The 12,879-nt window shown below is 49.7% G+C and overlaps 1 protein-coding gene across 5 annotated transcripts in view; it reads left to right on the plus strand.

Moving 5' to 3' along the window:
- The first annotated feature begins 4,292 nt into the window (after nucleotides 1–4,292).
- Nucleotides 4,293–12,879, plus strand: part of SLC41A3 (solute carrier family 41 member 3) — a 34,522-nt gene continuing 25,935 nt past the window's right edge. Inside the window, exon 1 of one of the 5 annotated variants that reach the window (XR_012377205.1) lies at nucleotides 4,293–4,420. The gene's annotated coding sequence lies outside the window, so the exon portion shown is untranslated. Of the gene's footprint in view, nucleotides 4,421–4,608; nucleotides 4,754–8,927; nucleotides 9,082–11,423; nucleotides 11,551–12,879 lie in introns of those variants that run through there. The other 4 variants (XR_012377207.1, XR_012377206.1, XR_012377208.1 and 1 more) reach the window with 4 other exon arrangements.

Here is a 12,879-nt window from a genome sequence, read left to right on the forward strand (position 1 = left end):
GCTCTCTCTCTCAGGGCTGTGACCTTGAGCAAGTGGAGTAACTCTCTGGGAGCTCAGTTTGCTCATCCATAAAGAAGGCAGGTGACATTCCCCTCCCTGGTTTACTCTGAGGGTTAGCACTGATGTGCGGACAGCAATCTGCACCCAGAGTAAGTGGACAAGAATCAGACTTCTGCTCTCCAGCACTGCACCTTTTCATTTATTCTGCAATCAGCAAGTGTCTTTCCAGTGCTGCAGATGTCCCTGCTTCTGCCCTCCCTCAGGTTCCCCCTCCAGTCCCGGGCACACCTGCCTGACTTCTTAATGTTGGCCAGCAGTAGTGCCCAGGAAGACTTTCTTTGCCTGTGGGCGCCACTTGGCCCACCTTGTCTGACAGTTCATCAGGCCTGAAGGACCAGCACACTATTGTGCCCTGGAAGTAGCCTTCATGTAAAGATTGGGGGGAATTAGGATTTGCACATCCTTCAAGATATGTCTGAGGTTCCCAGAGGTCCAGGCAGGACTGAGCTCCAGATGCTGCAGTGGTAACTTGCTTGGTAATGAAATTTTCTTGGCTGCCCTCCATTCCCTGCCTCATCTCCCCCCTTCTCCCACCAATGTTTTCTGGGATCATCTCCCAGATAAACTCTTGCACTTGAATCCTCATCTCAAGGTCACTTCTGGGCGCTGAGAGGGGGCAATTTAAAGCAAGCGTCTAATAGTACTAGTGGATATGTTCAGAGATGAACAAAGCCTCCTCCCTTGGGGAATTCACAGTCTAAGAAGCAAAAATATCCAACCTGATATAGCACAATGACATAAGTTAAGAGGTGTTGGGGAGTTGGGAGAAAAGAGGTTGAGGGGTGTGTACTTGAATTTCCCAGGGGAGGACAAGCCTGAGCAGAGGCTAAGGGAGCCATCACAGAGGGCAGCCTCTATAGGGACAGGACTGGGCAGGAGGCCGACCCCACTGTAAGGTGTGGTCTCTGAAGGGAAGGCCACATGGCAGCACAGGGGCAGGTGGGCTTGTTGTGGGAAGAGGGTGAGGGCCCTAAACTCCAAAGTCATTTTGTGGGGTCAGTCTGCATGGCGGGACCACACCCCTCCACTCTGGGCAGAGGGGCAGTCAGGGCTTGGCCAGCCCATCACATGGGCCTCTGAGACTGTGGGGGGCTGGGCAGACCTTGAAATGGGGCTGCTGCCACCAAGATGAAGGCCATTTGGGGAAGACAAGGACTGGCTGGGAACAATGGATGGATGCTGTAGTGGCAGAATGACAGCAGGAAGCTGGGACAGACATGAGGAAAGCTGTGGGTAGGGTAAAGCCCAACTTGTGCCCCAAACCTCCTCCAGTGATCCATCCACATGCCTGGAATCAGCCCCCTTCTTGGGATTTGTCCTGTCAGAACTTCAATAGTAACAATAAACATAGTAGCAGGAAACATGGGTTGAGCCCTCACTATCTGAGGGCTGAGGGCTTTACATGGATGACTTCCTGTCAACCTCAACCCTTTGAGGTAGGCACTAATATTAATATCACTTTGCAGATAAGAAAACTGAGGTTCATATCTTTCCTAAACTCAGGTTGGGCTTCCACAACACAGTACTACAGACCAAGTGGCGTGAAAAACAGAAATTTATTTCTCAGAGGTCTGGGGCTTGAAGTCCAAGCTGAAGATGCCAACAGGATTGGTTTCTGGTGAGACTTCTCTTCCTGGGTTGTAGATGGCCACAGTCTTGCTGGGTCTTCACATGGCTTCTTCTCTGTGGGCATGGAGAGATAGGAAGAGAGAGAGAGAAAGACAGAGATGAGAGATGAAAGACAGAGAGAGAGGAAAAGAGAGATGAGAGATGAAAGACAAACACACACACACACACAGAGATGAGAGATGAAAGACAGACACACACACACACAGGGTGGGGGAGCTCTTGAGTCTCTTCCCCCAGTTGTTGGGACACCAGTCCTATCTGCTCAGGGTCCCACCCATAAGCCCTCATTTAACCTTTATTGCATCCCTATAGGCCCTATCTCCAAGTACAGTCACACTGGGGATTAGGGCTTTAATATACATATTTGTTTTTTGGGGGGGAGACATAATTTAGTCCATAATATCCCCTAACACTATATAAAACTTTATCATTTACAAATGTCATTTTGTAAATGGTGAGGTCTATATATCTTAAATTTCCATCCCAAGACTACAGTTTGGCATAGTAGCTCTTTGCAAAAGCAAAGACAAGCTTAAAATTCAGACAGGCCTGTGGACTCCCAAGGCAGCATTCTGGGTGGGCACTTATAAATGCTGTAAGTGAGGGGAAGAGAATGGGGCATGAGCCAGGACCTAGTGCACACCACCTGCCACTTACCAAGACCCTTAAGAATGGGTCCTGTGTCTTAGCATGGCTATTGTCCTTTGGAGCTTAGCTGGGGCTGCCCCCTTCACAAGAGTACTATATTCTCCCCATGGTTTCTTTACTAGAGGTCAGCTGTTAGTTGACATTTATCATTACACTTTTGTTGGTTTATTTTTCTTGCAGTGGAGTTAAGTAGGAAATAAAATGTTTCTTGTACCCATATTGAAACAAGATAAGCCCACTTAAAAAGTTACAGAACCTACGGCAAGATTACAAGTGGGGGCCTACAAACCATATGTTTAAGTACATATGCAAATAAAACATGGCTGGGGTGCCTGGGTGGCTCCATCAGTCAGTTAAGCATCTGCTTTGGCCTCGGGTCATGATCTCAGGGTCCTGGGATTGAGCCCCACCTCAGACTCTGCTCACTGGGGAGTCAGCTCCCTCTCCCTCTCCCTCTGCGCACGCTCTCTTTCTCTCTCTCTCAAACAAATAAATAAAATCTTAAAACAAAAACAACACACATGGCTGTAAAATAGAGTTCATTCTATTTTCTGGCCTTGACAAATGTACCTCCATAGCAACTTGGGAGGCCGGGTTCAAATGTAGAATTCTTGGACTCCTATGTAAAGATACAGGGCGTGCCCCCCAACCTGTTCATTCTCTGGGACACTAATCCAGGTATACATCCTAGAAGTGGGCTTAGGGTCATTCAGAATTCCCAGGTCCTGGGGAGTTGGAGCATGGTCTAGAAAGTTTAGGGCAGGATTACTGGCTACCAGTGGATATAACCCCTCTTTCTGTCGGGAAGGCAGGAGGTGCCAGAGGATGGTTAGTCCCCTGAAGCCTAGGTGCATAAGGAGGTGTGCAGGCAGTACGCAAATGCGGAAGGCTGCACATTTGCTGAAAAACAGGGTGTGCATGTGGGTGTCTGTAAACTTGTAGAATATTTTTGTGTTTAATATGCAGAGTTGTCTTTTGCTGAAATAATATCATGTAGTACTAAATCTTGTTAAATATCTAGCTTTCACTTGCCCTTGCATTTCCACCGCTGTTTTGGACTTTCTTCTGGTTGGACTCATGTTGAGCTTTGCCTGAAGCTCTCTCCCTCCAAAATCTCATCCCTCTTTAGATCTTGGTTAGAAGAGGCCGACCATCAAGACATTTTTGAGTCAATCAGGGAAAACAGAACCAGACTGGGTATTGCTAACTTTGTTAGGTGTGTTACTGGTATTATGGGAATGCTTGAAAAAACAAACATTTATAGATTAGATAAGATACTCAAGTATTTAAAGGTGAAATATGTCTGCTGGAATGCTTTAAAATTGCTCCAGGAAAAAAAAAAACAACAGATATGTGTGTCGGGGGAGGGATATAGATGGGGGGAAAAAAAGGCAAGGTGCAGACCATGATGGAAGCTGGTCTATGGATGTGTGGGACAATTCCACTGTTCTACTTTTGCATGTGTGCACATTTCTACAATAAAGAAGTTAACCACAAGAACAAAACGCTCTTCCTGGAGACTTGACGGAGCACTGGCTGCCAGCGAAGCATCTGTGCGTTAGGAATGGCTCGTCTTCACACCCTCTTTAAAGATGGGATCCTCAAGCCCCCTCTCCTCCCTGGAGGTTTTAGAGCCTGAGATTCGGTTTCCTTTGTAAACCAGGCCTCAGATGGTTCACTACAACACAGGAGGAGGGGAACTTGGCGCGCTCAGGCAACGCTCGGTTTACACAGTCATAGCCTGGTTGAACGCGGCCTGGAGAGGGCTTCTGGCCCCAGGAGTCCTCATCACGAACCCCACGCTCCCCGGCCCCGAGGGCGGGGTCTGCACCGCCCTGCCTTCCTGCGCGCGCTGGGCAGGGCAACGCGCTGGTCAGTCTGGGGCCGCCCCTCCCCGCCTTCGCCCCGCCTCCAGGGCCGGCCCTCGACCCCGGCCCCGCCCCCGCGCGCAGTCTCCGGGTCCCGCCGCGGCCGGGAGGGGTGGCTAGAGGAGCTTGACTTCCCCGTTTCCTCCGTGAGCCCTACCCGCGGCCCGCCCACCTCCTGCCCGCTTGTTGTGTGCCGCCGCCCGGGAGGGTATCCGGTAAGCGCGGCCCTGTGCCCCACGCGGGCTGGGGCGGGGGTGCGCGAAGTCTGGGGTAAACCGGGGGTGGGGTCCCAGGGAGGGCGTTCCGAGGGAGGGTCTGGATGTGTGGGGGTGTCACACTGGAGAGGCCCGGCCCAGGGGAAGCGCCGGGGTGGGACCAGGGCGGGGGATGCGTAGAAGAGGGAGTAAACCCAGGGCTGTTCGAGGGTATCTCGGGGCTGGGTGGGGCACACCTGGGAAGCCCAGGGCTTGGGGAACGCGGAAGACGAGGTAAACCGAGAGCCGGGGTGTCCGATGGAAGGCCGGGGCCAGGAGGTACGCGAATGTAAGGTAAAACGGGGGAAGGGAAGGAAAAGTGGTTCCAGGGGGACCTAGGGCGGAGGTGGCGCCTGGGGAGGTAGCCAGGTTAGGACCCAGGGCAGGGGCAGCTCTGGATGAGGGACCTGGGGTGGAGAGAGACAAACCAGGGCTGGTGCAGTGCCCTTGCGGGTGGGAGGTGGAGAATCCAGACCTTGAGGGGTGGGCAAGTCTTGTTCCTCAGGTATCTCTGAGGCTCCCTCCTCTCCCACACATCCAGTGTCTGGGTTTAACTGGCCTCCTCTACCACACCTACTGATCAGAAACTACCCAGGTGGGTACTCCAGGTGATTTTGATGCAGCTATAGTTTAAGAACCACTGGTCTAAAACATTAGAACTTTGAGGGTTTTGAACTAGGGGTGGGGACTGTCCAGGTGTCTTGTGACATAAATGTGTTATTACATTTAATCTTCACAACTCTGAAGTCGGTGCTATTGTCCCCATTTAACAGATGAGGCACTGGAAGCACAGAAATTGAACTTTTCCAAGGACCCGCATCTAGGAAGGGGAAGAGCTGGGATTCAGACCCTTTAGGCTGGCTCCAGGGTGCTCCCACTGAACCCCGTCCTCTGTGAAGCCCAGAGGCACTTTGACTCACAGCCAGGTAGTGGGCAGCTGAGTGGAGCCGATTGGTTCCAGCATTTCGGCTACCCAGTGAGTGGTTAGGAATGGCCATCCGTCCTGCCTTGGGGTGAGCACTAGTTTGTATGAGGTGCTAGCGACCAGGTCTCAGACCTCATGTGCACTGGGGCTCCCAAAAGGTCTTAGATTCAAGGCCAGCTTCTCCCTGACTCACTGGGAGGCTTCTGGATGATCAGTGACCTTACAGACTCATGTGACTGGCAGCCAGTGTTCGTCTGGGCCCTGGTCCTCTTGCCCAGCCCCTCTCATAGCCTGCGCCAGAGGAAGGGGCTCCCAGCACTCCAGCCCTGCAGGACTCTCGCTCCACACTCTGACGCCTTGGCTGGGTAGTTCTTTGTTGTGGGGGGCTGTCCTAGAGCACTCCCTCCATCTCGTGTCCTCTGGGGGAAAGGCTGGGTGGGCACCGCTGCCCTGGAGTCCGTGACATCTCCCCCCAGGTTTGCCCCTCTCTGTGGCCTACAGGAGAGGGTTTACTGTGTCCACAGCCCACTCTCCCGACAGGAGCCTCCCTTACCAGCAGGCCCGTCCTTCAGGACCTGGCGTGTTCATTCATCTGTGCTCATTTCTGTTGATCCAAATGACACTGGAACCCATTCTCCTGAAACACTCCTGCGTTCTCCAGGAAACGGAGTGCCTCTGACCACCATCCATGGGGATGCGAGGTCCCTGCTGGTGGGTCACGGTGTCCCCACACCGTAAGGGGCACAGAGCAGGTGGGAATGCCTGCTGGGTGCTGACCACACTGGGCCTCTGACCCATTTTAGATGATTTTAGAGGACATTCCTCAGTGTGCTTCCCTCACGCAAGTTTCTCTTGGAGCTGTTCCCTGGGCTCCCCCTAGCTCTGCCTTGCCCCTTGAGACGTGGCCTCTTTCTCAGCAGTTGGGGAACCCTTCAGTTTAGCTTGGCTGCTGGCACTTGCCTCCTGATGCCAACCTGGTTTCTCGGCATATTTGGAAACTCATTTGTGTTCTACCTGAATCTCACCACAATGAGTGGGTCATCCAAAGGGTTTTACTCCTTTTGGGAGGAGAGAACAAATCTTCAAGGTTCGTGTTTCTCTAATTATCTAGTTTTTGTAAACATTCTTTGGGCCTCTTTTCAGTTGGTTACCTTGTCTGAACATCTGTGCCCTTCAGCTTGTGCACCTTCCTGCTGCCTGGTTATCTTGTGACCACAGGTGCTGGGTGGTTTCTCCTGCTCATCCCAGCATGGTCTGCCTTGTCCACTCCTTCCTGCTCACATGCATGGGTCACGGATGTGTCTTCTCTTCATGAGGTGATGCAGTGGTGATCAAATTGACAAAGGGCCCAGCTTATTAAAAGCAACAAAGGAAGGATTCTCTAATAGGCTGTATTTCATCCTTTCTTGACTTTTTTTGTCTGCAGTTTTATTTTATTCTTTATGGGTTTTATACATTTTGTATTAATTTAACTTTTCTGTTTTGATCTCCTAATGAACTTGTGGCCCTTTGCGGGTTCAGCTTGTGAAGTGGTAATTATACCGTGTTTATTATTATTATTAGATGCTGAAGTTGTCACTGATTGACAGTGGTAGTCTGTTTACATTTTGTTCCTTTGTCATTTTAGTCCCTCCTCAGACACTTCTGAAAGCATCTTATTTTCTAGCAACAACAGAATGTTCCAGAGCTATCTTGATTTTTCTCCTGCCTCAAGTTATGGGATTCATTGTCCTCTAAGAGTCCTGGTTCTGAGTATTAGAGGTGAATATCTGAGTGTAAGATGTGCGTGGGGGTACCCCCCCAGACTAAGGGAAAGTCCTGTTGCTTTGGACTACTTTAGAAGTGTCAGAGCCAGAAAGTACATCCTTTTAAAGGTTGGTGTTCACATTGACTTTGAGCATTTTGATGCCATGTACCCAGCTATCTTTGCAGTACACCATGGCTGTTAAGATTTATCTCCCACACTGGAAGTCCTCAACTCAGCTCTCAATTCTCTCGCCCCCAGAGGAGGGCAGGTGAAGTCACAGAGCCCGAACATGCATGACAAAGCACAGGAAAACTGAGGGACTTAAAGCCAACAGTGATTTATCCTTTCTCAATGTTCTGTACATTGCTGGGGTGTAACTTTGGCTTCACGGGGGTCATCTGGGGTCACTCATGGGCCCTGATTCCTTTTAGTGGGGGAAGCAACAGAGTTGTCTTTTGAAAACAGAAAATCAGTCTGTGGAAGAAACATGAACTCCTTGCTCTGCCTTTAAGGTCCTACAGGACCGGCTCCCCTGCCATCCTCTTGCATCCAGGTACCGCAGACTTGTCGGCCTCTTTGCCGTTTCTTCCTTGGAGGCACCGAGTTTGCCCTACCCCAGTGCCTTTCTACTTGCTGCTGTCTCTGCTTGCAGGGCTCTTTCCCTAGACCTTCGCACAGCTGGCATTTAAAAAAAAAGTTTTATTATTTATTTTTTAGTAGTCGCTACACCCAATGTAGCTTGAACTCACAAGAGTCGCATGGTTTTCTGACTGAGCCAACCAGGCGCCCCTGTGCAGTTGGTGTTTTTTTTTTTAATGAATTAGAGCTAAGTAAAATGTCACCCTCTTTTCTAGGGCCTTCCTTGATCCTCCATCTGTACCCTACCCTGCACTTTCCCGGCATGGCCCCTGTCAGTTCACTGTATTTAATTTCTCTTGTTCATTTATTCCTTCTCTTGTTTATTTCTGTCTCTGCCTCTAGAATACAAATTTCCTGAGAACAGGACCTTTATCTGTTTTGCTTTTCACGTATTCTTGGTGCCTAGAAAATCCCTAGCATAAAAGGAAGGAACAAAATGTTCTTTGTTGAATGGATGATGAATCATTCATGCACTGAGGGGGCGAGAGGGATGAATAGGTGGAGCACAGAGGATTTTTACGGCAGTGAAATTACTCTGTATGATATCATTATGGTGGACACATGTCATTAAACATTTGTCCAGACCCACTGAGTGTACAATGTAGGAGCGAACCCTAATATAAACTGGACTCGGGGTGATTATGATGTGTCAGTGTAGGTTCAGTGTAACATGCTCCTCTCATGCAGGATGTTGGGGGAACTCTCTGTACCTTCCTCTCAATTTTTCTATGAACCTAAGACTGCTCTAAAAAAGAAAAGTGTTTTTTTCCTAATAGTGCACGTCCATTGGGAAGAAGTCTGAACAGTATAGACGTGTATAAAATCCAAAGGATTATATCCACGCCTCCTGAACCCTAGCTCCTTCTGTTTACACCCACGCCTCCTGTGTTGACTGGTTGGGTGGCTGGGGTGCCTTTCATGGGAAGGATGAGATTGAGAGGCAGAGTGGGGACCTCGAGAGCTCTGTGTTAGACCTAGTGTGCCTGAGATGCTTCTCAGACCACTGAGTAGGAGGTGGGCTCTCTGTGTGTGGATCCCGGCTGAGCTGGAGACCTCTGTCCAGGGGGCAGCGCAGCACATCGTTGTTACTTCACGCACGGGCCTGGAGGAGGTCCGGGCACGGGCTGTGGACAGAAGAGAGGTGAGGAGAGTCTGGTGTGTCAGCGCTGGAGGTCGGGGGGAGAAGCCACAGCAGGAGGAGAGGCAGTAGGACACCAGTGGAGTAGGACCAAGTGAGGCGCGCATGGAAACCTGGGAAGGGCCGCCGGGAGAGACGGGGACTTTCACATAAACAGTGAATCACTTTTCAGCGTAAGTGTGTCCCATTTGATCTGCTGCATCTGGCAGCCCAGAGCTGGGAGGAGAAGGCTGTGATGTCCGTCTAGCCTTTCCACCACGGTGCTGTAAAGGCCAGGGAAGCCTGTGGGCCTGTACGACTTGTGATGAGCCCCCAGCCAGTTCCCCAGCTGGAACCGCTGTTGAGGCCGGACCAGCCCTTGTGGTTCTTACTATCACAGGAAGCGCCTCAGCAAAAACCATCAGAGAACTTTGAAGAACAAGCTTTCTTACAGGTCCCAGAGGGGACACGGCACGCCTCAGGGCCACACAGCCACACAGTGCAGTCTCAGGTTGGGGAGGGGGTGAGGACATGATGCTCGGCCTTTCCTGGAGTGAGATAACTAGGGTTTCATGGGTTCACTGTTTATCAGATGATTTAAAACCTAAGAGCAAGAATTAGGATGAGGGAAGGGAGAAGCGGGGTCACTTAGGCAGTCAGTGATCTAGATTACCTAGGATTTGCTAAAGGGGGAGCTCTGTGGGTGCAGTGACCTGGCTCTTGGGTTGGTTTGCCAGTAGCTGTGTCATATAGCTGGGTTCGCAGATGTCTCTGATATGGATGCCTTGGCAATCAAAGGCTTCATGTCAGGCACACACTACAAAGGAGGCTCAAGGAGCCTCAGGAGAAACAAAGTCAGCTCCAGCACCCTTAACGTAGCCTTTATTCTAGAGTGCTGAACACTGGAAGGCTTCCAGAGAGCATTCTGACTTGGGGAAGGAGGGTGGAATGTTTTATGGACTTTAGCAGGAAGGTATTGGTTAGAATTCCCCTAGACTTAGCAGGAAGGGGGCAGCCCCTGTCCAGCCAGTTTCAGAAATGAGAGCAGGGCATTGTTCTTGAGGGTCAGCAGCTCTTTCAGGCAGTTGACTTTATCGGGAGGGATGAAAGGAGCAAGAGCTAAAGGCACGTGCAGGAGGGGTGGGGGCACACTGCGGGGGCAAGGACGTCGGGAGGCCATGGTGCACAGGTCTCGAGTCCTTGAGAGTGTCTCATGCCACGCTGAGGTTTGGGGGAATTGTTGGGCATCGTGCAGGTGACCTCTGGCCTTGGCAAGGGCCACTTGTGCAGAGAGGAGCCAGCTGGGTGTTGAGCACAGAGGCAAGGACACCGGGACAGTGGGGATGTGTCCCTTTCATTGTGTTCTGAAGGGGAGCAAAGAAATGGGGTGCAAGCTAGAGGGTGGCTTGAGGTCAAGGGAGCTTGTTGGAGAGGGAGATTCTAGAACAAGGTCCTTTTGTCATTAGATGATCCTGCAGAGGTAGAGGGAAGAAACTGAAAAGGCAGGAGAGAGGAGAGCCTTGTGAACGCTGGTCCTTGAGAGGGCTGAGGTGGATTCTGGGGCACAGGCGAGAGGCTGGCACCCCTCACCCCCTTTACCCTGTGTTCCCTCTGCTCTGTAATAGACCTTCTTGGGACGTGTGAGGCTAAGGGATATGAAGGACCGCTGCATGGGTCATGGGTAGCTGTGTCTATTATTATTTTTAAGAAATTATGGATCTGGTACTGCAGGGATGCTGGGACCCCCCCAGCCCTGTTCTACTAATTGTCCTTCCTCCCCATGTGTTCCAAGGGAGCCACATAGAATAGCAGAATGGGGACCTGAGACCCTGTTGACAATTTTGTATGTGGCTCGCAGTGATGGTCAGACTGGGACTCTTCTCTCCATTGTTACCTGCTTGCCTACTATGGCCAGGCCTCCCTTGTGAGCCTGACTCACTTTACCAGCACTGCTGCCCTGAATGGGATGAATTTAAAGAGAATGTTTGGTTTACCTCAAGGGTTCAGGCTTAGAGGGTTTAGAGCAAGAAAGCCACTGGGAAGGTAGAACAAGGGTCTTAGTCCTAACGAATGACCTGGGCCTGGACCAGCCAGGTGAGGGTGGCTCCTGTGGGGGGCAGGACCAGGGCAGGGGGCCAGGGTGGGCCCCGCTGGGCCTGCTGTGGAACAGACATTTCCTGTCCCACTGCTGGGCTGCTACAAAGCCTTTAGGAGTCATGCAGGAATAAGTAATTCCTATTGTTTGTCCGTTGTGGTTTATTGCCTTTCTGAGCTGAGCAAAGCCTGCCTTGGCCCAAGTTCTGTAGGCTTGTGTGTGCGGACTGTTCCTACCTTCAGAAGTATCCCTGAAGACGTGAGGCCTCTTCTGTGCCCTGTTTACTCATTGCTCACTCAGGCTGTCCTCACAGGCCCAGTGTCTCTGTTGACTTCCATAAACCTGATGCGCACAGTGCAGGGCCCCTGGCCGTCTGCCAGTGGGGAGGTGGGGCTGGTGGCCTTGGGCAACTTGTGGCTACAAGTTAAAACATGTATCGATTGACTTGTCCCTGCTGAGTTCTTCCCTCTGCTCTTTCTGTCTATAAATCCTGTGGAAAAGAAGGTTTTACCAACACCTGGGTGGACTATCAAGGATGGCATGAGATGCTAAAAACAGAGGTGGAGAGGTATATACAAAACAACCCAGGATCTAAAACATTGATTTAAAAAAAAAAATAGCATACATGATTGTGTCTGTGTGTGTACGTAGGAAGGATATATACTAGATTTAGTGTTATTTGGGGGCAGTAAATTGTTGATGATTTAAACTTCCATATTTACACCTTTTTTGTGTTTTCTAAATTGTATTTCTTATGAACACATTACTTTTATATTAAAAAACAATCGAGTGATTTTTATTTTGGAAAGGATGGTCCCTTGGGAGTAGAATAGGTGGATCGTGGCAGGTCATTTGGTTGCATTCGACACAGCAGTAAAATGAGATGGTCCCACAGCGTGGCTGAATGTGAGAAACCTAATGTTGGCCGAAGAGACCAGACAGGAATAGATGGGAGTATGACTTACTGATCTAACCTGCAAAGAAAGCAGACACTATTGTTTAGGACTGCTCTCATAGTTGGTAACACTAAGGAAGGAATGAAACAGCAGCTGAGGAGTGGTTCTTCCCAGAGTGCGGACTGTGGTCCCCTGTGGTAAGGAGTAGGGGCTGTTATTAGACAGGGGCTCAGAGAGTTTAGGAAGCTGGTAGTCTTCTGCTTCTTCCCCTTATTCCATAAATAATTCATGAATATTTTTTATTGACACACAAATCACGTACCATAAAATTCACCCCTTCAAAATGTATAATTCAGGAGAACAGAAAATACATGTTCAGACAGAGACTTGCGTACATATGTTCATAGCAGGGTATTATTTGTAATAGCCAAAAAGTCAGAAAAGTTCAAATGTCCGTCACCGAATGAATTGATAAACAAAATGTGGTCTATTCATACAGTGGACTATTCCACTAGTCTATGAAACTTTGCTCTATACTCTCCTACTTTGTGCTCCTACTGTCATACAAATTGCGTATTTAGTTACTGTGTACCCATATATAGTGATTTGTAATCACCAAGTTATGCAGTTGTCTTTGAATTGGATGAGAGAAAGAAGAGTTATTAACAAAAATGCAGTTACGCTGTTTTTATACTTTCCTGTGTAGTTACCGTCACTCACGCTCTTTCTTTCTTTACATGGATGCAAACTACTATCTGGGTCCTTTCGTTTCAGCCTGAAGGACTTTCTTTGGTGTTTCCTATAGGGCAGGTGTGCTAGTGGCAAGTTCTCTTGGTTTTTGTTCATCTGGGAATCTCTTAATTTGTCCTTCATTTTCGAAGGATACCTTTGCTCCTTACAGAACTCTTGGCTGGCAGTCTTATTCTTTAAGCTCTTTTGAATATGTCATCCTGCTGCCTCTGGCCTCCATGATTTCTGATGAGAAATAAGCTGTTAATCTT

The sequence above is a fragment of the Callorhinus ursinus genome, unplaced genomic scaffold (assembly GCF_003265705.2).
Source record: "Callorhinus ursinus isolate GAN/ISIS: 27379988/994484 unplaced genomic scaffold, GSC_fseal_2.0 scaffold119, whole genome shotgun sequence".
NCBI lineage: Eukaryota > Metazoa > Chordata > Mammalia > Carnivora > Otariidae > Callorhinus > Callorhinus ursinus.